Source organism: Dasypus novemcinctus, chromosome 23 (assembly GCF_030445035.2).
Source record: "Dasypus novemcinctus isolate mDasNov1 chromosome 23, mDasNov1.1.hap2, whole genome shotgun sequence".
NCBI lineage: Eukaryota > Metazoa > Chordata > Mammalia > Cingulata > Dasypodidae > Dasypus > Dasypus novemcinctus.
In genome coordinates, this window is record NC_080695.1 from 42,172,350 (window position 1) to 42,193,566 (window position 21,217).

Genomic DNA, 21,217 nt, shown 5'->3' on the forward strand with positions numbered 1-21,217 from the left:
ACCACTCTTCAGAGTGAACAGCTCCCACTCTACTTTCTCATGCATAACTTTATGCATGCTCAAATCACAGCCACCATAAAATTCTTCTCCCTAACTTGCATCTCTCTATAGCAACCTTGCAATATTCCCCCATATCTCATCTAATTATCTCACAGAATATTTTTCAGAACACTTACCATAATCATTTTCTCACCTCCTGTTAAGTATTCAAGCACTTCTATTTGCTTTCAAATTCGTCACTCAAATCTTCTCTGCTGAAAAAAAAAAATCCATCCATCAGACTTATTTTCTAACCTATAAACCTGGTCATGTAATTTGAGTACTTCAGATCCTATGGCAAAAATAGATGAAATTGAAGCCCACTCAAGGATGTAAAATGCTTTTCATGATGTGGCTTCTCAAATTTATCATCATATTTCTGCCATACTTTTTGCCATGTCCTTTTCGGTTGTTTGTTTATAACTCTTCCTAATTCTGATAGAATACCTGCTTATTCCATAATATTCCCTGCTTCCTCAACTTGTTCTGATTGAAATGTCTGCCACAGAATTATTTTGCATGGTGAAGTTTTTTCTCAGTATTTAAGAAGTGTCTTCTTCAGGGGAATACTCCTCTCATTTGATGTGGTACTAGGTAGTCTACATTTGTAACTCCACTGCATTCCTGGACACAGTGATAATGCCATTGACCTTTTATTGTACCGTCTGTATCACTTTGTCTTCAATAGTTTTTAGTCATCCCCTTCTTGAGGTTACTTCAAAATAAAGCCTGCATCTGAAACATCACCAGCAGGAGTTGGTAAACATTTTTGGTAAAGGGACAGGCAGCAATTATTTTAGGCTTTGTGGTCACATCGTCTTTGTTGCAGCTACAAACTCTGACATGTTAGCTCAAAAAAAACCATAGACAATTCATAAATAAATGAGTGTGGCTATGTTCCAATAAAACTTTATATACAGACACTGAAATCTGAGTTTCCTACAGTTTTCTCCTGCATGAAATATTATGCTTCCTTTTATTTTTTAACCTTTTAAATTTTGGATAACAATTTTAACTCTCAGGTCATACAGAAACAAGCAATACATTATATTTGGCGTGCTTACCTCTTTTCTATGACATTCCTGAATTTCACAAAAAAACCTAGCTTCATATAGGAACTTTAAAATGTCTGCTGAATGAATGAAGGAATCAAATGTGTCTATCTAAGTTAAAAAAGTACTGATAGTTGAGGCATAAACAAATGAAGCAATTATGTTTGGACTCCCAGTCCACACTTTTATTACTCTCAGAACTATAAATGGTCTCGTATACCCCTCATCTTCAAAAGTATTAGAGTGAATTAAGGGTAAAAAAAAAAACCTGATTGTATCAACAGAGAGAGCATTTAACAAAATCCAACACCTATTCAAGATAAGCAGACCAAATGAACTACCTAATCAGATAAATCCCACCTACAAAATTCCACAAATACCAATGTGGGAGAAAACTAAGATCAAAACAACAAGAGGATGAAGATTCTAACTATTGCTATTTAACCTTGTACTGGAGGTTGTAGACAGGGAAATGAAGCAAGAAGTTGCTTTTTCTGCCCTGTACAAGTTTCAACCAGAAAACGTAGATAAGGACAAAGATGACCCATCTGGTGAATTTTGTACTTTAGGGTTCATGGGGCTGAGTAGGAATCCAGTGATCCCACACTACTGTAATCTTTATGCAAAGTATGGGACACACCTGTGGTTGATGTCCTGAGGCTGAATCAGGGGAGATTTAAATGGTTCTACCTAATTTAGAAAGATCAATTTGCAGCAAGCCAATCACAGTGGGGGCAACAGTATAATGTCAAGAAGATCTAAGCCATTCTTACAGAGTAGGGAGGGAAGAAAGGGCAGAATTCTCCTTGCTCAGAAAGTGAGATTTTAATATTAGCACCCATTTTTCTTGAACCAAAATCCAAATCCCATGTGAAATCTACAGACATGGCAACAAAGTGCCCTTCAGAGCATTGACCAGGCACAATGAATTGAGTCTTTGAGCTGTGTGTGTGTGTGTATGTGAGAGAGTGAGAGAATCAATGTTTATTAGGGTACCTACATTCCTTCTCATCAGCTGTTCATTTTCTCCCTCTTCATTGTCTTTGTTCTACTTAGTTAACACAAAATCTTGTCTTAAATTTATGCTTCACTTTTCATAAGGTGTCTATGTGGCCACACAGGAAACATTATCTCCAGTGCCACCTGACTGAACTTTCAAGTCAGCCACTGTGAAGATAATGTGGAGAGGTGACTGCATACCTCAAGGTACCTACTACGTGGGGAGACCTCAGTGTTGAGTTCAAAGTTAAATGACAACCATGCCAAATACATATGTAGCACCTATCCTACTGTTAGGCTCCACACCACCCAGCCCATGATACATCAAGGAATATCTCGTTAAGAAACACCTAAGCTGGGAAGCAGATATGACTCAAGTGTAGAGCTTCCGCTTACCATATGGGAGTACCAGGGTTCCATCCCCGGGGCCTTTTGGTGAAAAAGAAGGGAAAGTGTGCTGGTATAGCAAGCCAGTGCTTTCGTGAGTGCCCACGCGGTGATCCAGTGTCCACATGATTGCCTGCATGAGTGCCTGTATGATGAGCCAGTGCCCTGTGCAAGTGAGTCTCACAGCAAGATGATGACACATCAAAAGAGAGAAAGGGAGAGTCAAAGGTAAAGCTCAGCAGAAACCAGCCCATGAGGTGATGCAATTGACAGTGAACCTATCTCCATATTAGAGGTCCCCAAGGTCGAATCCTGGTCAATCCTAGAGGACAGAAAATGAGAAGAGAAGACAACAAAGCAAAAACAGCAGGGATGTAGTAGGGGAAGGGGAAAAATAAATAAATAAATAAGTAAATAAATAAGTAAGTCCTTAAGAATAAAAGAGAAAAAAAAAGGAAACACCGAAGCACTATATCCAGATAGCACCAGAAACTAACTCCTGTTCCAGACCCCCTTCTGAGTGGGGATAGTCATTGACACATGACCCCACCCTGAGGTCTAATCTTGTGTACCTACATTTAAAGTAACTTCCCAATGAGATTTTGGAAAGTGAATACTTGTGGATTGTTGGTGATACCTTGTATAAAGTGAAAATATCATGTGCTTCTTCACCTCTAGGTTTGGCTGGTACTTTTTTTCTGCTATGCCTTCTCTTTGGACTCCCCTTGTTAGGAATCAGAAGAAGATAAGGAACACTGCTTTACTGAACATTCCCCAATTCCACACAGACTTCAAACCCAGGCTTATGGTGTACAACAGCCTTCTAGCCCAGATAACTCCACACTTAGCCATACACCTGTATCTTTCACAATAAGGTGTCTTCCCTCTCTGAGGGTGGAAGAGAAAAGTAGTTTAGCATTCTTACACAGGACATTGAGCAAAGGTCAAATTTCCACTGAGGCAGGTCAGTGAACAGGAGTACCACCACCTCCCAACCTGCTCTGTGCCTAGGCTCCACAGACCAGGAAGTTTCCAGTACCCTCCTGTTCTCAAGTATGTGAAGGTGGAGGAGGGAAACTAGCTGCGCCTCTATACAATTCCACCAAGGCTACACGGAGAGGTGGGTAGCAGTGCATTTCTCCCCAAATCTGGTTGCCTGGGAAAGGATGCTTGGAGCAGCTGACAACTATTCCTCATCATTGAAGACTGTATTATTATTGTCAATACAGGGTCCCATCGCCTCCAAATTCTTCCTCAAAATTTCATGTACTATAAAAGCTACTTCAAATTTACCGATTTTGCAAGTTCAATGGGATATTTCCTTTTCTAATCCCAGTCTCCCCACTTCCACCTGTTCTCCATCCACACACATATATAATGTCAAAGGATGAGAAAGAGCAGGATAAAGTCTCATTTATATTGAGCCTTGATTTGAATAGCTCCAAAATGTATTAATGCATTTTTGTTATATTTCTTCTAAAACTAGATGATGATGGAACTGCTTAATTAGATCTCTGAGATGGTGTGGTGCCGGAACCCAGAAATGGGTGAGTAAACACCACCACTGTCAGCCTCCTCCCATCCTCTTTTACCTTGAGAAGTCAAAGTAGACACTCATTAAGAGCTAAGGATATCCGCCCCCCATCCCTAAACCCAAAGTTCTGGGAGGTCCTCAATTTATACCCCCAAGCAGGTCACTGGCAGAAGGCAGCATATGACAGTTTGAACAAATAAATATGTGAATGGAGAAGATCTCTGCTTATAATCAGAGTATTTCTAATGACAGGGCTATTAGGTAATGCATAAGTGTGTGCTGATTATGTTGACATTTTCTGAATTTTCAATCTACTTTGAAGCTCATTTACATTGCAGAAAAGAGTTCCTTGCCTGCATATGAAGTCCCCATTTCCTAACTCCTAGAAATTGCCTCAATTCTTCCTTACACAGCTCCCTGACTCCCTGTAACTTCAAACCAGCAATGACATGTTGACTTCACACACTTAGTTTGATTTCTCTTCTGCCACAAATTGGAATACATTTTCTACTTTTAAATAGTTCACTGACTACTTTCCCCTTAACATAATCTCCCTTCTGAGTGACACAGTGTCATCTCATTAGTAATCTTAATCACATCTGTAAAATTGCATTTTTCCAATTAACAGCATAATTACGGAGGGGTATATTACCTATAATATTCACAGTCCTAGGTATTATGGGAAGACATCTTACCTTCTGGCAACAAAATGTGGACAAACTTCCACAACCATTTACTCTATTAAAACTTTTTTCATAATGACATCATTCAATGACAGCAACCAACCAATATATCCTTGGTTTAACTACAAAAAAAGTTTAATTTATGTTAAACAAGAATGTTAATTATATAACAATAAGCAAAATGTGGAACTCTAAGATGAAAAAGGATATTAGTGAATTTGATTTCCATAAATATATGTGTGATCCCAGACTCATCATTTTTTTCTTTCAGTAATGCCATATTATTAAAACCCAGTTTATAGAACCAACTAAATGAAGTGAAGGAAGAGTTCAAGGATATTAAGAAGACAGTGGGAGAACATAGAAGAAATTGTAAATATACATAAAATGATAGTGGATATGATGGTGATGAATGACACAATCCAAGAAACAAAAAATATATTGGAAAGGCAGAACGGCAGATGTGAATAGACAGAGGAACGAATTAGTGATGTGGAAGACAGAACATCTGAAATCAAAAAGATAGTAAAACAACATATAAAATGATAGGAAAAATCCATCAGGGATTTGGGAATATGAACAAGAATATGAAACGCTCAAACATATGTATTATAGATATCCTAGAGGGAGAAGAGAAAGGATAGGGGACAGAAGGAAATAATAGGTGAAAACTTCCCAACCCTATTTAGTGAGATGGATGTACATGTCGAGGAAGAGCATCATACCACAAACAGTATAAATCCCAACAGGCCTACTCCAAGGCATATATTTTTCAAATTGTCCAGAGCTCAAGATAAAGAGAAAATACTGAAAGCAGTAGGAGAAAAGAGAACCATCACATACAAGGGAAGCTTAATAAGGTTAAGTGCTGATCTCTCATCTGAAACCATGGATGCAAGAAGGCACTGGTACTACAAAGTTATGCTGATAAAAGAAAAGAACTTTCATCCAAAAATTCTATATCCAGTAAACTGGCATTCAAAAATGGTTGAGAATTCAAAATAGTCACAGATAAACAGAAATTAAGAGGGTAAGCCAGTAAGAAACCTGCCCTTCAAGAAATACTGAGGGGAATGCAGCAGGTTGAAAGGAAAAAACAGGATATAGAGAGTGGGGGGAGAGTGTAAAAAATGTTTTAAAAATACCTAAAAACAACATATGACATAACCCCTGCAAAATAATAGTTGATGTAAATAACTCCTTGACAGTAATAACTGTAATTGTTAATGGATTCAACATTTCAGACAAGAGACACAATTGAGAGAATGAATAAGGAAATGTGACCCATCTATATGTTGTCTACACGAAATCAACTTTAGATCCAGGGATTCAAGAAGGCTGAAAATGAATGGCTGGAAAACAAATTTACAAGCAAACAGCAACTAAAAATAGGGTGGGAGAGGTGGCAATAATAATATTGGACAAAATAGACTTTAAATGCAAAACTATTTAAGAGAGAATGGTGGACACTACCTATTAGTAAAAGGTGTAATTTTTCAGGAAGAAAGAACAATCGTAAAGGTTAATTCATTGAACAAGGGAAACCTCAAATACATGAGGCAAACCCTGGAAAAACTAAGTGCAGAAGTAGATGCCTATGCAATTATAATGGTGGACTTGAATACACCATTATCAACATTAGAGAGAACGTCTTGACAGAGAAGCCAAAAAAAAGCAAAAATTTTTGAATAACACCCTTGAGGATCTGGAACTAATAAACATACACAGAGTATTATACACAAATATAGCAGTATACATCGATTCTTCAGGGCACATGGATCATCCTCCAAGATAGACCACATGCTTGGGTGCAGAACAAATCTCAATGAACTCAGAAAGACTGAAATTATACAAAGTGATTACTCTGACCACAATGGAATGAAGCTGGAAATCAGTAATGGGAGAGGAACAGATTAGACACAAAGATATGGAAGTTATACAACATAATTTTAGACAAGCTGTGAATCAAGGAGGAAATTACAAAAGAAATCAATAACTACCTTGAAACAAATGAAAATGACATCCACAAATATCAAAACCTATGGGATGCAGCAGAAGCTGTATCGAGTTGAAAATGCATAGCCATAAACATATATATCATAAAGGAAGAGGTAAAATTGAAGACATAACAACACACCCAGAGGAATTAGAAAAAGAAACAACAAACTAAGCCAAAAGGAAGTAGGAAATAACAAAGATTAGAGCAGAACTAAATGAAATAGGTGGAAAAAAGAACTAGAAAAAATATTTTTTAAAAAACTGGTTATTCAAAAAGATCAATAAAATGGACAAATCCTTACGTAGACTAATAAAGAAGAAAAGAGTGAAGACACAAATACACAAAATAAGAAATGAGGATGGGGAAATCACCACTGACCCCATAGAAATAAAGTGTATTATAAGAGGATATTTTGAAAAATTGTATGCCAACAAGAATAATAATTTAGAAGAAACAGACAAATTCCTAGACACACAAAAGTAGTCTTTATTGATAAAAGAAGAAATGGATGAACTCAACAGAACAATCACAAGTAACAAGATTGAATTAGTTATCAGAAACCTCCCAAATAAAGAGCCCAGGACCAGATAATTATGCAGGTCAATTCTAGCAAGCATTCCAAAAAGAACTAACAAAAATTCTGCTTAAACTCTTCCAAAAACTATAAGTAGAAGGAGCATTTCCTAACTGCTCCAATGATGCCCATATTAACCTAATACCAATTATAGACCAATATCTCTAATGATCCTAGTTGCTAAAATCCTCAACAGAATACTTGCTAATTATATTCAACTACACATCAAAGGAATAATACATGACCAAGTGGGTTTCAGCCCTGTTATGCAAGGATGGTTCAACACAAGAAAACCAATCAATGTAATACACCACATAAACAGATCACATTTTAAAAGTCAAAAATCATCTCTATAGATGCAGGAAAAGCATTCAACCAAATACCCCAGCCCTTCCTGATAAAAAACACTGCCAAAGATAGTATTAGAAGGAAACTTCCTCAACATGATAAAGTATATATGAAAAATCCAGAGCAAACATCATATACAATGGTGAAATCCCAAAATATTTCCCTCTAAGATCAAGTACCAGGCAAGGATGCCCACTATCAATGCTCCTGTGTAACACATTGTGTTAGAAGTACTTGCTTGAGCACTGAGGCAATAAACAGATATAAAAGGCATCCACATTGGGAAGGAAGAAGTCAAAACTTCATTATTTGCAGATGACATGATCCTATATATAGGAAGCCCAGAGAAATCTACAACAAAGCTTCTAGAACGTATAAATGAGATCATTAAAGTTGCAGGTTATAAGATCAATGTGCACATTCAGTAGCATTCCTGTACACCAATAATGAGCAATCTGAGAAAGAAATCAAGAAAAAAATACCCTTTACAACAGTAAATGAAACAATCAAATACCTAGAAGTAAATTTAAAGATGTAAAAGTCTTATACACAGAAAACTACATAACACTGTTTAAAGAAATCAAAGAAGACTTAAATGGAAGAATATTCCTTGTTCATGGACAGGAAGACTAAATATCAAAAATTTGTCCATCCTACCCAAACTCATCCACAGATTTAATGCAATCCCAATAAAAATTAACCCACCATTTTTTACCAAATTGGAAAAAATAACCATGATTTTGTTTGGGAAAAAAACTGGTCCCAAATAGCCAAAGACACATTGGAAAAGAAAAATGAAATTAGAAGACTCAAACTCCGGACTTTAAAAGATACTACAAAACTACAGTGGTCAAAATGGCATGTTTGGCACAAGGATAGATATACTGACTAATGAAATGGAGTTGAGAGTTCTGATAGAGTTCCTTACATATAGAGTCATCTGATATTTGAGGAGGCCACCAAGCCCACTCAACTGGCAGAAGGTAGCCTTTCCACAAATGGTGCTTGGGGAACTGGATATCTATATCCAAAAGAATGAGAGAGGAACACCATTGCACACCTTATACAAAAATCAACTCAAGACCAGTCAAAGATTGATCTATAAGAGCCAAGACCATGAAGGCCTTGAAAGATAATGTAGGGAAGCATCCACAGGAACTTGTAATAGGAAATGTTTTCCTGAGCTTCATACCTAAAACACAAACACCAAAAGAAAAAAATTAATACATGAAACTTCATCAAATTTTGAAATGTTTGAACCTCAAAGAAGTTTGTCAAGAAAGTGACATAGATGTGGAGTGAACACGGCCATTCTAGGGTCCAAAGGAAGGAGGAATAGAGTATGGATTAGAGTGGACTTACTGATATTCTATTCATGAACTATTGTGATTAGTAATTGAAGAAAATATGGCATTGGTGTGGAGAAAGTGGCCATGGTGGCTGCTGGGGTTAAGGAGTGGGAGGAAGAGATGTGATGTGGGGGCATTTTCAGGGGTTGGAGTTGTCCTGGGTGGTGCTGCAGGGACAGTTACCAGACATTGTATGTCCTCCCATGACCCACTGGGTGGACTGTGGCAGAGTGTGGGCTATGGTGTAGACCATTGACCATGAGGTGCAGCGGTGCTCAGAGATGTATTTACCAAATGCAATGAATGTCTGATGATGATAGAGGAGGTGGTTGTTATGGGTGGAGGAGTGGGGTGAGGGGGGTGGGGGGTATATGGCAACCTCATATTTTTTTAATGTAACATTAAAAAATAAAGACAAAAAATAAAAAATAAAATAAAAGATTGATGATAAAGAAAGTGAAAAGACAATCTACCTAATGGAAGAAAATATTTGTAACCATGTATCTGATAGGAACCTAATATCTAGCATATATAAAGAAATCCTATACCTTGAAGGGGGAAAAAAAGAAGACAAAAAGCCCATTTAAAAAATGGGCAAGTGATTTGAACAGACACTTATCCAAAGAAGAAATACAAATGGCTATGAAGCATACAAAAAGATGCTCAACATCACTAGCTGTTAGGGAAATTCATATTAAAACTACAATGAGATGAAATTTTACTCCCATTAGACTGTCTGCCATTAATAAAACAGAGGACTAAAAGTATTGGAGAGTATATGGAGGAATGGGAACACTTATGCACTGCAGTTGGGAATGTGGAATGGTCCAGCCATGGTGGAGAACAGTTTGGTGGTTCCTCAAAAACCTAAGTATAGATCTGTCATATGATCCAGCAGTTCCACTGCTGCATCTATAACAAGAGAACTGAAAGCAAGGACACAAAAAGATATATGCACACCAATGTTCATTGCAGTATTATTCACTATTGCCAAAAGTTGGAATAAACCCATACGCCCGTCAACAGATGAATGGATAAGCAAAATGTGGTATATACATACAATGGAATATTACTGAGCTGTACAAAGGAATACAGTACTAACACATGGGATAAAATGGATGAGTCTTGAGGGCCTTATGTTGAGTAAAGGAAGCCAGGCATTGAAGGATGAATATTACATGACCTCACTGATAGGAATTAAACAAATTGAACAGACTGAGAGAGCTAGAGTCTGCAAGATAGGTTTACAGGAAATAGAAATGGAGAAAAAGATTGTGACCCAATGCCCATGTAGGTGAAATCTATGATAAGGTGGAAGAGAGTAGTTGTGCAGCCAAGGGATCTGGCGGGTGCATTGATACTATTGGTTTGGGTGGTACAAGTTTAACAGGAGCAGAGCGTGGGTTGTGAACAGTCCGTGGAACTGGGGAGAGGGCTGGAAGAAGGAGCAGGTGAATACTGTGGATTTGTGGGCATGTGGTTGAAACTACAATATTGGGAAACCTCTCAGCAATATGACAAGGAAGGGTTACTGGTTTAGGGAGTTGAATGGGGGTGCATTCGGGACAGGGCACAATTGGGGCAGTCATCTAGAGAAGGTGTGAGTGATTGTTTTGTCATAGTGCATTGTTTCATTAGATGGAAACCCACATAATGAGCAAGGAGGAGTTGAAATCCCATCCAGGGGAGGGCCAATATGTTCTCAAAAGGGTGGGTGTCTCTCAAGAGCATGGGAGTTTCCTAATTGGGGAGGACAGAACAGTGTGACAAGACCTGAGAATTGTTGCAAGTTAACTGTGAATCTTGTCATGCAAGGAGTGAAGTGTGGTGGTTGCTGAGGGGAGGGGCAACAATGAACAGAGTAGATGGAGGAGGGAGTATTTAGGGGGCAATGGAAGTGTTCTGAATATCTTGCAATGATGGATGCAGGCCATGTTGGATTTCATCATAAACTTAATGTATGGTCTAGAGTGTAGAAATAATATAAAGCATTGTCCATGGTTAGTGGCTATATTTCAATATTTGTACATCAGTTGTAACAAATGTACTATCCATATTTAAAAAGGTTATTAATATGGGAAGGGGAAAAAGGAGGAGAATGTTGGATATATGGGAGTCCCCAGTGTTCTGTAGGTGACTTTACTGTGACCTAATACTTCTTTGAACACAAAAACAAAAACTAAGACACTGGGGAAGAAATGGAAGAAAATGTGACTGTACATACAGGACAACTGACATTACAGCAATATAAGGCAAAACATCAAAAAACTTTAAAAATATTTTTCATATTATTTAAGTTCAGTTTTTGTAAATTGTTATGTGTTTTATATCTTATGGTTAAACCTATCGTTATTTCTTTTCCCTTTTAATTGTATTTGGCGATATTCTTCGCTTCAATTTTGAAGAAGTTTGGGATCACGGAAGGGTTACAACTGTGGCAGTGGAGAATCATTGCGGTGGGGTGTCAGTAATGGGGGATACAGGGGAGGAAGTTCACCTGGGCATACATATAAGTAATGTAATTGTGTTGAAATGTTCATGGGACATTGTCCCAGTGGGTGGAGTTTCACATACTAATCAAAAGAATATTGAATTCCCTTCCTAGGGAGTTCTGTCACATTTTCTAATGGAAAAGCAACAATCCTCCAAGTGGGGGACAATGACTAGTAAAGACAGATGGTCTGTTGTTGGGCCCATGATATTTGTGACTATTCTTATGACCCCTTGCTCCTGAAATTACAGCTTAGCCTAGTACTCTAGGGTGCCTAAGATTTACCTCCTAAGAGTCTTCATGTTGCTAAAATGTGGCCTCTTGCTAAGCCAAACTCAGTGTATAAATGCATTACCTTCCCCCCAGTGTAGGGCATGGCTCCCAGGGATGAGCTTCCCTGGCACTGAGGGATTACTACGAGCAGCAAGTAGCATTGCATCTGGAAAAGGACCTTGAATAAAAGGGGAAATAGGTAAACAAAAATGATTTCACATAGCTAAGAGGCATCAAATCGAGTCATGAATTTATCCCATAGTAACAGTTATGCACATCTCATTAGAATCTCATAGACTGCCAGAGTAGATACTACCCCAAATAGTGGGGCTCCTGAGTGCTCTGGAAACACACATATCCTAGAGTCATCGTACATAGCTCCAGAGGTTTATGCTTTGCCAGTGGGGCCTTCTTTTTTTCTTGTTGTCTTGATTTTTTTAATGTTACAATCAAAAGATATGAGGTCACCATATGCCCCCCACCCCCCTCATCCACTCCTCACCCCTTAACAACAACCTCCTCCATCATCATGAGACATTCATTGTAATTGGTGAATACATCTCTGAGCACCACTGCACCTCATGGTCAATGGTCTACACCATAGCCCACACTCTGCCACAGTCCACACAGTGGGTCCTGGGAGGATGTACAATGTCTGGTAACTGTCCCTGCAGCACCACCCAGGACAACTCCAATCCCCGAAAATGCCCCCACATCACATCTCTTCCTCCCACTCCCTACCCCCAGCAGCCACCCTGGCCACTTTCTCCACACCAATGAGGGCCCTTCTTTCAATTTGTGCTCCCGAGTGTTGGACTCGTGTGACTTCTCTACACATGCCTCTTCCGTCCCTTTTTTTGAACCTATAGTTTGCCTTGGATTTGATATGTGTACATCCAAGAGACTTGAATCTTTGGTCTCTTCTTTTTCCAGCTGGACCCTGGGCCTCAATGGAGTTGCCACACCTACTCTCCAGTTTATTGGACTCACCCAGGACAACTAATAAGGAGGTAAGAATGGACAACCATCATAGCAAGGAACAGAGAAAGGCTACAAATGCAAGGAAGAGAGTCCTATCCATCAGCCATATGAGAATGAGACCTCCTCTCAATTAGAGGTGGAGTGGGCATCACCATCCCAGAATTCTCAGGATTGGGGAATAAAATATGGCCTAGAGTAGACTTACTGGTATTCTACTATAGACTTATTGGGATTCTAGCAATGGAAGACATTGTATCATTGATGTGGATACTGGGGTCCCTGGAGGAGGTGAAGGCAGGGAGAGGGAATAAAACATGTAATATGGGGGATTTTCAGGAGTTGGAATTATCCTGAATGACACTGCAATGACGATACAGGCCTTTATGTGTCTTCCCATAACCTACAGAATTGAGTGGGAGAAAGGGTAAACTATGATATAAACTATAATTCATGATAAGTGACAATGCTCCAAATGTGTTCATCAATTGCAATGAATGTACCACACTAATGAAAGAAGTTGTTAATGTGGGGAAGGGTGGGATGTGTGTGGAGTGGGGCATATGGGGATCATTATTTTTGTGTGTAACATTTTATTATTTAAATATTAATACATATATTTTAATTTATTGAAATACATCACTCATACATAAATACACATAAACAATAAAGTGTATATTAATAGTTGTGAAATTAGAAAACAAACATCTCTAAAATCATACAGGACTCTCATAACACAGCCTACCACCCATAGCTTGCACTGTTGTTAAACATTTTAAACTAATGAATAAAGAACATTTTCAAAATATTAGTACTAACCAAAGTATGTTCCTCCAACCCACCCTATCATTTATATCATTTATATATGAACATACATAAGCTAGAAATGTATAGTAAAAATTGTGAACTTACAAAGCAAAATGCATAACATTATTCAGGGGTACCATACATCAACCCTCCACAAACATCTTACATTGTTGTGAGGCATTTGTTACAAATTATGAAAGAATATTGTCAAAATCTTACTACCAATCATAGTCCTTATCTTTCATTTGGTGTACTTTCCCCCCAATACACCCTATTATTATTTTTAAAAAATTTTATGACGAAGTTGTAAATTTATAAGACAATCAGGAACATGTGCGGAATTCCCAAACAACATCCCTCTATCAACACACCACATTGTGGTGGAACATTAGTTACAGATAAGATAATATCACCTGACTGTTACCACATTCAGAGTGTACATTTGGCACATATTTTCCATACTGCCCCATTATCAACACAGTACATCTTTGGCATAGATGCAAGAATATTAGATTGTTGCTGCTATCCACAGTCCATAGGTCACTCCAGTGGTGTTTTTCCCATGCTTCTGCACATTCCCACGGCCCTGCATTAGTGATGTACTTTTGCTCTAGCTCACAAAGGACAGCCTTGCATTTGGACCATCAACCACAATTCTCATCCACCTCTTGGTTTACTGTGCTATTCGGTTCCTAGATTATTCTCTAGCATTCTGTCAGTTAACATTTACATCCCTAGACTGCCATTTTAAGCCACATCCCCATTTATAAACTAGTTATTACTCTTTGTTACCATCCAGTCTAAACATTTCCAAACTTTTACAGTACAGCTAAGTAAAACTACATATATTAAAATCAGTAGTCCATCTCTATCCTCCTCTTATCTCCTTTAAGAATCTACCACCTACTACCAGGGCTTTAAGATGTTTTCCTACAATTTCTTCTAGAATCTCCATGGCTCCTGCCTTCATTTTAGGTTTTTGAAACATTTTGATAAATGAGTGATAGTATTTTTGGTTCTTCAAGTTGCATTTGGCAGGTCTCCAGAACAATATTAAACCCTTCAAATAAGGAACATATTATTGCTTTTAAAGAAAAGTATGCTCTACAGTTATAATTCACATCATATATCAAAGATTTAAATATGAGTCTAGAGCAGTATAGATGTCAAGAGAGGTTCAATTATTTGCATATGGAAAGGCCAGGACTCAGTAATAATTTTGGGAAGGAAAAAAAAATTTATGACCAGCCGGGCTCGGGGAGCTTCTCATCCAAAAGCCAAGGCTGGAATAAGATTTTTTTTTTAAAGATTTATTTATTTATTTAAATCCCCCTCTCCCCCGGTTGTCTGTTCTCTGTGTCTATTTGCTGTGTCTTGTTTCTTTGTCTGCTTCTGTTGTTGTCAGCGGCACGGGAACTGTGGGCGGCGCCATTCCTGGGCAGGCTGCACTTTCTTTCACGCTGGGCGGCTCTCCTTCCGGGGCGCACTCCTTGCGTGTGGGGCTCCCCTACGCGGGGGACACCCTTGCATGGCAGGGACTACTTGCGTGCATCAGCACTGCGCATGGGCCAGCTCCACGGGTCAAGGAGGCCCGGGATTTGAACCGCGGACCTCCCATTTGGTAGACGGGCGCCCTAACCACTGGGCTAAGTACGTTTCCCCAGAATAAGATTTTTGAGTTCATTTTATACAGTGGTAGAGTTCAGGGATCCTTTGATTTAGTGCTCAATAAGTTTGAATTAACATATACCCCCCCACATTCTAGATATGCTTTTAGCATGAACTTCATACATTCCATGTAAGCTTTTAACACATTTGGTTTGCATTCTTCTTGAATATTTAAAGTTTATAGAATTTTCATTGCTTGTTTTTCAGGGACTGGAATTTTTGCCATGGTTACCAAGGGCAGGGCTGTGGCCCTTACTGACACACACAGCTCAGGTTATCTACAAAGAGACGAACACCCCTCATGCATAGCCTATATCAATACATGTTCATTCATTATATTTTGAAATTGAAAACAAACTAAGTTCAGATATTATTACAGTATAAACATTATAGTATTTACAGAACCCTAAAGGTGACATATTAATCAAAATTTATATTCCAGGCAAATCAGAAACAATTTTTTAAAGTTAATTTTATGTTTAAAGAAGCTTCAGATTACGTAAATGTTACAGAAAAAATACAAGGGATTCCCATATGTCCCACTCCCTCCCCTTCCCACACTTTCCCACATCAACAACATCCCTCATTAGTGTGGTACATTTGTTACAGTTGATGAACATATATTGAAGCATTGCTGTTAACCATGGATTATACTTTATATTATAGTTTACACACTGTCCTGCACAATTTTGTAGGTTATGACAAAATATACAATGGCCTATATCCGCCATTGCAATGTCATGCAGGACAACTCCAGTGTCCCGAAAATGCCCCCATATTACATCTATTCTTCCCTCTCCCATCCATCAGAATCAGGTGGCCACTGCCCAAACTTTTTTAGTTTTCTTTCAGTCCTTATCCATCTGGTGACATAATTATGAGTTTTCTTTCAGTCCTCCTTCACCTGGTGACATAATTTTACAGGATTGTAATCATGTTGTAAATGCAGTTTTATATTAGACTTTTTAGATTTTTTTCTTTTTTTTTTAAAGATTTATTTATTTGTTTAATTCCCCCTCCCTCCCCCGGTTGTCTGTTCTCTGTGTCTATTTGCTACGTCTTGTTTGTCCTCTTCTGTTGTCCTCAGCGGCATGGGAAGTGTGGGCAGCACCATTCCTGGGTAGGCTGCACTTTCTTTCGTGCTGGGGGGCTCTCCTTACAGGGTGCACTCCTTGCGCGTGGGGCTCCCCTACGCGGGGGACACCCCTGCGTGGCAGGGCACTCCTTGAGCGCATCAGCACTGCGCATGGGCCAGCTCCACACGGGTCAAGGAGGCCGGGGTTTGAACCGCAGACCTCCCATGTGGTAGATGGACGCCCTAACCACTGGGCCAAGTCAGTTTCCCATTAGATTTTTTTCACGATATAACAATTGCCCATGTGTCTTCATATTACTTTAAAAAATATATTATTTTAAATGGCTATATCTCTTTAGATATTTAGCTTTTTACATTATAATTACAATTTCAATGGATATTTTTAACATTTTTCTCTCTCTTGGTCCTTACCACTTAAAATTATTTTCAATATATAAATGCTTAATAAGTAACCAAATCCCATCTCTTACTAAATAACTGGAACAATCAGTCCATCAGAGGTCAAACATGCTCGTTTCCTAACCTATTCCACTTCCACACCAGCTATTTTCATTAACTTCAAATTAAAAAAAAAACCAAAGTATTCTAATTGATAAAAATAATAAATTGCATAAATATGCCCAAATTCCTCTAGTAACCAAGAATTAAATAAAAAAAAAGTGAAGTAATGTTTTTTTTTCTTAGATTGCAAACACGTTTTCTATAAAAAATATATATTGAAGGGTAATACTCTGTTAAGCAAGGTAAGGAAAAGGTAGTGAAAACATAAGAAACCTCAGCAAAGAAAAGGAAACTATAAAACTGAAGTAAATTTTAGTACAGAAAGAATTCATTACCTGTAATAAAAATTCACTGAATGGTTTTAAGAGAATAATGGAGATGGGAAAGAGTCAGTGAACTTAAAAATAAATCAACAGACCTCTTATATTATTTAATGGAACATTTGTGTCATCTATGTATCTTTTAAAGAAAGACAATAATAAAATATTTTTTAAAAATCTAAAATCAATAGAAATTCTCAAATCTGAGAGAAAAAATATATTTGAGAAAATGAACAGCACCTCAGGGACCTGTGAGACAATTTCTAATGATGTAAGATTTGGGAAGTTTCCTAGAAGAGGAGAGAGAGAATGGGACAGAAACATAGCGTAATAGCCTGAAAATGACTCGATTTGGGGACAGATTTAAATTTAGATATTAAAGTTTAGCAAAACCCAAACTGGATGAATTTGGAAACAACAAAGCCTACCAGAGCATAAGCGTCAAACTGGTGCCAACCTAAGATAAAGACAAAATCTTGAAGGTAGCCAGGAAAAACCCAGACCTATTATAAACTGGGGAAAATTGATTTGTTAGAAACCATGGAGACCAGAAGACAGTTTCACTGTATCATTAAAGTTTACAACAAGAAAAAAACCAAACTGACCAACCATCAAAAAATCTCCCACCGAGACTTTTATATTCAGCAAAGCATAAAGTAAGTGTAATTAAAAACAAAGATTTAGAGGGAAAAAACAAAAAGGAATTGGTGGTCTCGGCAGAGATGAGCGCCCCCGAGGCCGACTGCAGGAGGTGCTCGTGCCCAGGCTCCCCTCCTGGCCCCTCACCCCCTCCCCGCCCCAGGCCACTGGGAAACCGAAGGGGAGGGGAGGGACCCAGCAGAGGACAGCAGCCCCGCACAAATGGGATGACTAAGGCGGGGGCTGCTCAGAAAGCGCCTGAGGCTGAGGAACAGTTGTTGAACTGCTGACAGCAGCACCCTCACCGGCATCCCGCGAGCCTGATGGAGCGCCCCGGCGTCTAACGACGTGGCAACCGCCTCTGGGCCCCGCGTGGGGTGGGGGGGGGGGGGGCGGACTCGTTGCTCAAATTACCCCCGACTGGGGCTGTTGCCCAGAGCCCGCGTGGGGTGGGGGAGGCGGGCTCGTTGCGCAAAGACCCATGGCTGGGGCTGCTGCCCAGAGCCCGCTGGGGGCAGAGCTGGCGGGGAGGAGGAGCCTTAAGCGCCCCGGCGTGGGAGGCGAGCTCCGGGGCTGGGCGGGCCCCAGGGTGCGGTCTCGCAGCGCAGCCACCCGGGCGCTTGCTGCACTAACCAGGTGAGTGCTGCAGTCGGCCAGGCACTTGTCACGTGGACAGGATCAGCGCCCCCGTAAACTGAATTTCGCACCCCTTCTCTTGTGCCCACTCGGGCCCCTCCCAAGCAGCCTGGGATTATTTAAAAGCAAACAAACAAAAAAACCAAAACCCTTCGAAGGTTAATGATACCGGAGAAATTGCAATCTCCAAGAATGCATGAATTGCATGAGAAATGGTAAATATAATTGAATATTCATTCTTAAATTCATTCTCAAACATATGGCTACTTGAAGCATCATCATAATATTGTCTTATGTGGTTTATTACATACGCAGATGTAGCTCATAGAATAAATGGCAGGGGATTAAATATACCTATATAATTAAAAGGTTTCTATATTTTAGTAGAAATGGTCTAAGGTCAACTCTTATTAGGTGGCAAAAAGTTGAAGTTGTGTAATTCCATCCCGCGATCAGCCACTAGAAAATAATGCAAAGTATGGATAGAAAACAACAGACATTAAAATGAAAGTCTGAAAATATTTAAATCATCCAAAAGAAGGGTGGAATTTAAAAAACAGAAAGAACAGGCACAAAACTATTTATAAAATGCTATAGTTGAATCCAACTGCATCAATACATGTATTAAATGTTGATGGACTGAAAAAAAAATGATGACTCTCCGCCCATAAAGCAGGGGACCTGGGGTAGGCCAAGGCAGTGCCCAAGGCAGACGGCGGGGTGAACTTACACCATTTTTGTAGGGGACATCCTTGACCTGAGACCTCTGGCTGCAGTGTTGGTCCCCATCCTACTCAGAAGCGTCATTTTCAGCCTGCACGGAGTGCACAGTTTGAGGTGAAGGCCCTGGGGAGGGAGGAGGCTCCGTCTGAACACAGAACCTCCAGGTGTCAGGGAGGCTGCTGCTTTCTCCAGCATCAGGAGCACAGGCAGAGGGCCCCTTCCCTGACACACGGGTCTGTCAGCTCTTCCATGAAGAAGCTCTCCAGCTTGATCTCATGCCTGATTTTTCTGAAGTAACTGCTTTTTGGTGGCAGTTGAAGGGAGGGCTCCTGTTCCAAGAGGGCATCTCCAAATTCTAGCTCCAGGGTGAGGGGGAAGCAAAGAGGACTGAGAGACTGAATTCACTCTGTGGAATCCCTGGAGTTGAAACAGTATCCTGTGGTGTTTCATATCTGTGGGGATTCATGGAGCTACACTATATGCCACATGGGCTCTGCTTAGAGCATCACTAATGAATTATAATGCAACTGCTCTATGGGATTTCATGATCATAGTACTTAGCTATACACTTAATTTTTTTTTTAATTACATCTTATTTGAGAGGACTTTGGTGGATATCTTGCTTTTCTCTTTTTTCCCTCCAGGTCTACATGCTCTACTTCTCTGTTTTGAATGGGCTAATCTGAAGTAATTTAATAATTGCTCTAACTTGTAGGTGGATTTGGACAGTGGGGAGCCAAGCAGGGGTTTGGTGGGGAAAAGGAAGGTGAGGGCTGGATATTTTGTTTTCCAGATTGCCTCTTTGTTGGCTTGTCTCAGGCTGCTGCCACCTTTGCAGTCCTTTCTCCAGAACCTGCCCCCAGGAGGTGCTTTCCCTACCCCCTCTTTACATCTTTGGAATTAGTCACTTTATTAAATCCTCCATGAATAATCATAATTAAAGTATGTACTATCTGTTTCCTCCTAGAACCACAAATGATATAAAGACAAATTGGGAAATGTCTCTGCTCTTGGTTTTCTACCCTTAGTACCCTCTATCCACGTTTTACTTATGTGGACCACATACAAGATGATCAGGCAAGCATTTGGCTGTTATCACATCCCAAACTTCTATCAATCAAAAATATCTTGTCAATTTTTGTTTTCAGTTAACTTGTGCCTTGTTACTGATTTTTCTTTTTGCTTTATGTATCTACCCTATGTTTATATGGATAGACTTTTAAAATAATATACCTATAAAAAATTCTTCAAGAACTTCTTCAAGAACTTTCACTCCCACTTCCTTGCACAGTGTTTGGAATGTATTAGAGAAACTGTAAGTATTTATTGAGTGAATGAATAAATGAAGAAGTAAACAACTCCAATTAGTTGTAAGTAGTTTGTGGACTTTGATTTTTACAAGATGTGTTTATCTCCAACTTTCTCATCCACTGTGATTGTTAGTAAAAGAAGCAACAAATGTTAAATGAAACAATCCAAAAGCACTCATTGCCTTGTCTGTGGAATTCCCCTAAGGCAATTAATCCTGTGTGGAAAAGTCAGGGGAACATTAACCTCTTAGATTGGAGATCACTGAGTTATAAATTACTTGCTAGAGAGAGACTGGGAAAAATTGAGTGGAAAGTAATTGAATCGCCTTGTTTTGAGCCTAATGGCCGTGTTAAACAAAACTTCTGGGAAAAAATTCCAAGAACAAAGGCTTTGGTTTATGTTCTAGGAGAGAAAGGGGTAATATGATTGATGTTTCTAACCTCTTTATGTGATTATTATATTTAGTGATTTACTAAATTTTGCATCACACTTTTGTTCATAGATTACAGAATATTTGGTCATTGTGCATTATTTTCAGAATCTTTGGATTTTAATTTGCTAAGTTTGAATTTAGATTTTTCAAAGAAATCTATATTAAAATTATAGATAGGCTGCATTTTCCCCTTATTGGTGCTTTCTCCTTTAAGTTTTATTGTCAGTATTACAATATGCTAATGACATATATTTTTTGGCCCTGGATCAATTTATACAACATAGGTATTATATATTCCTTAACGCTTGGGGTGGCATATCATGTAGATGTATCTTCTCCTGGTACCTTGGATGTCATAGTTGGGGAAAGAATTATTT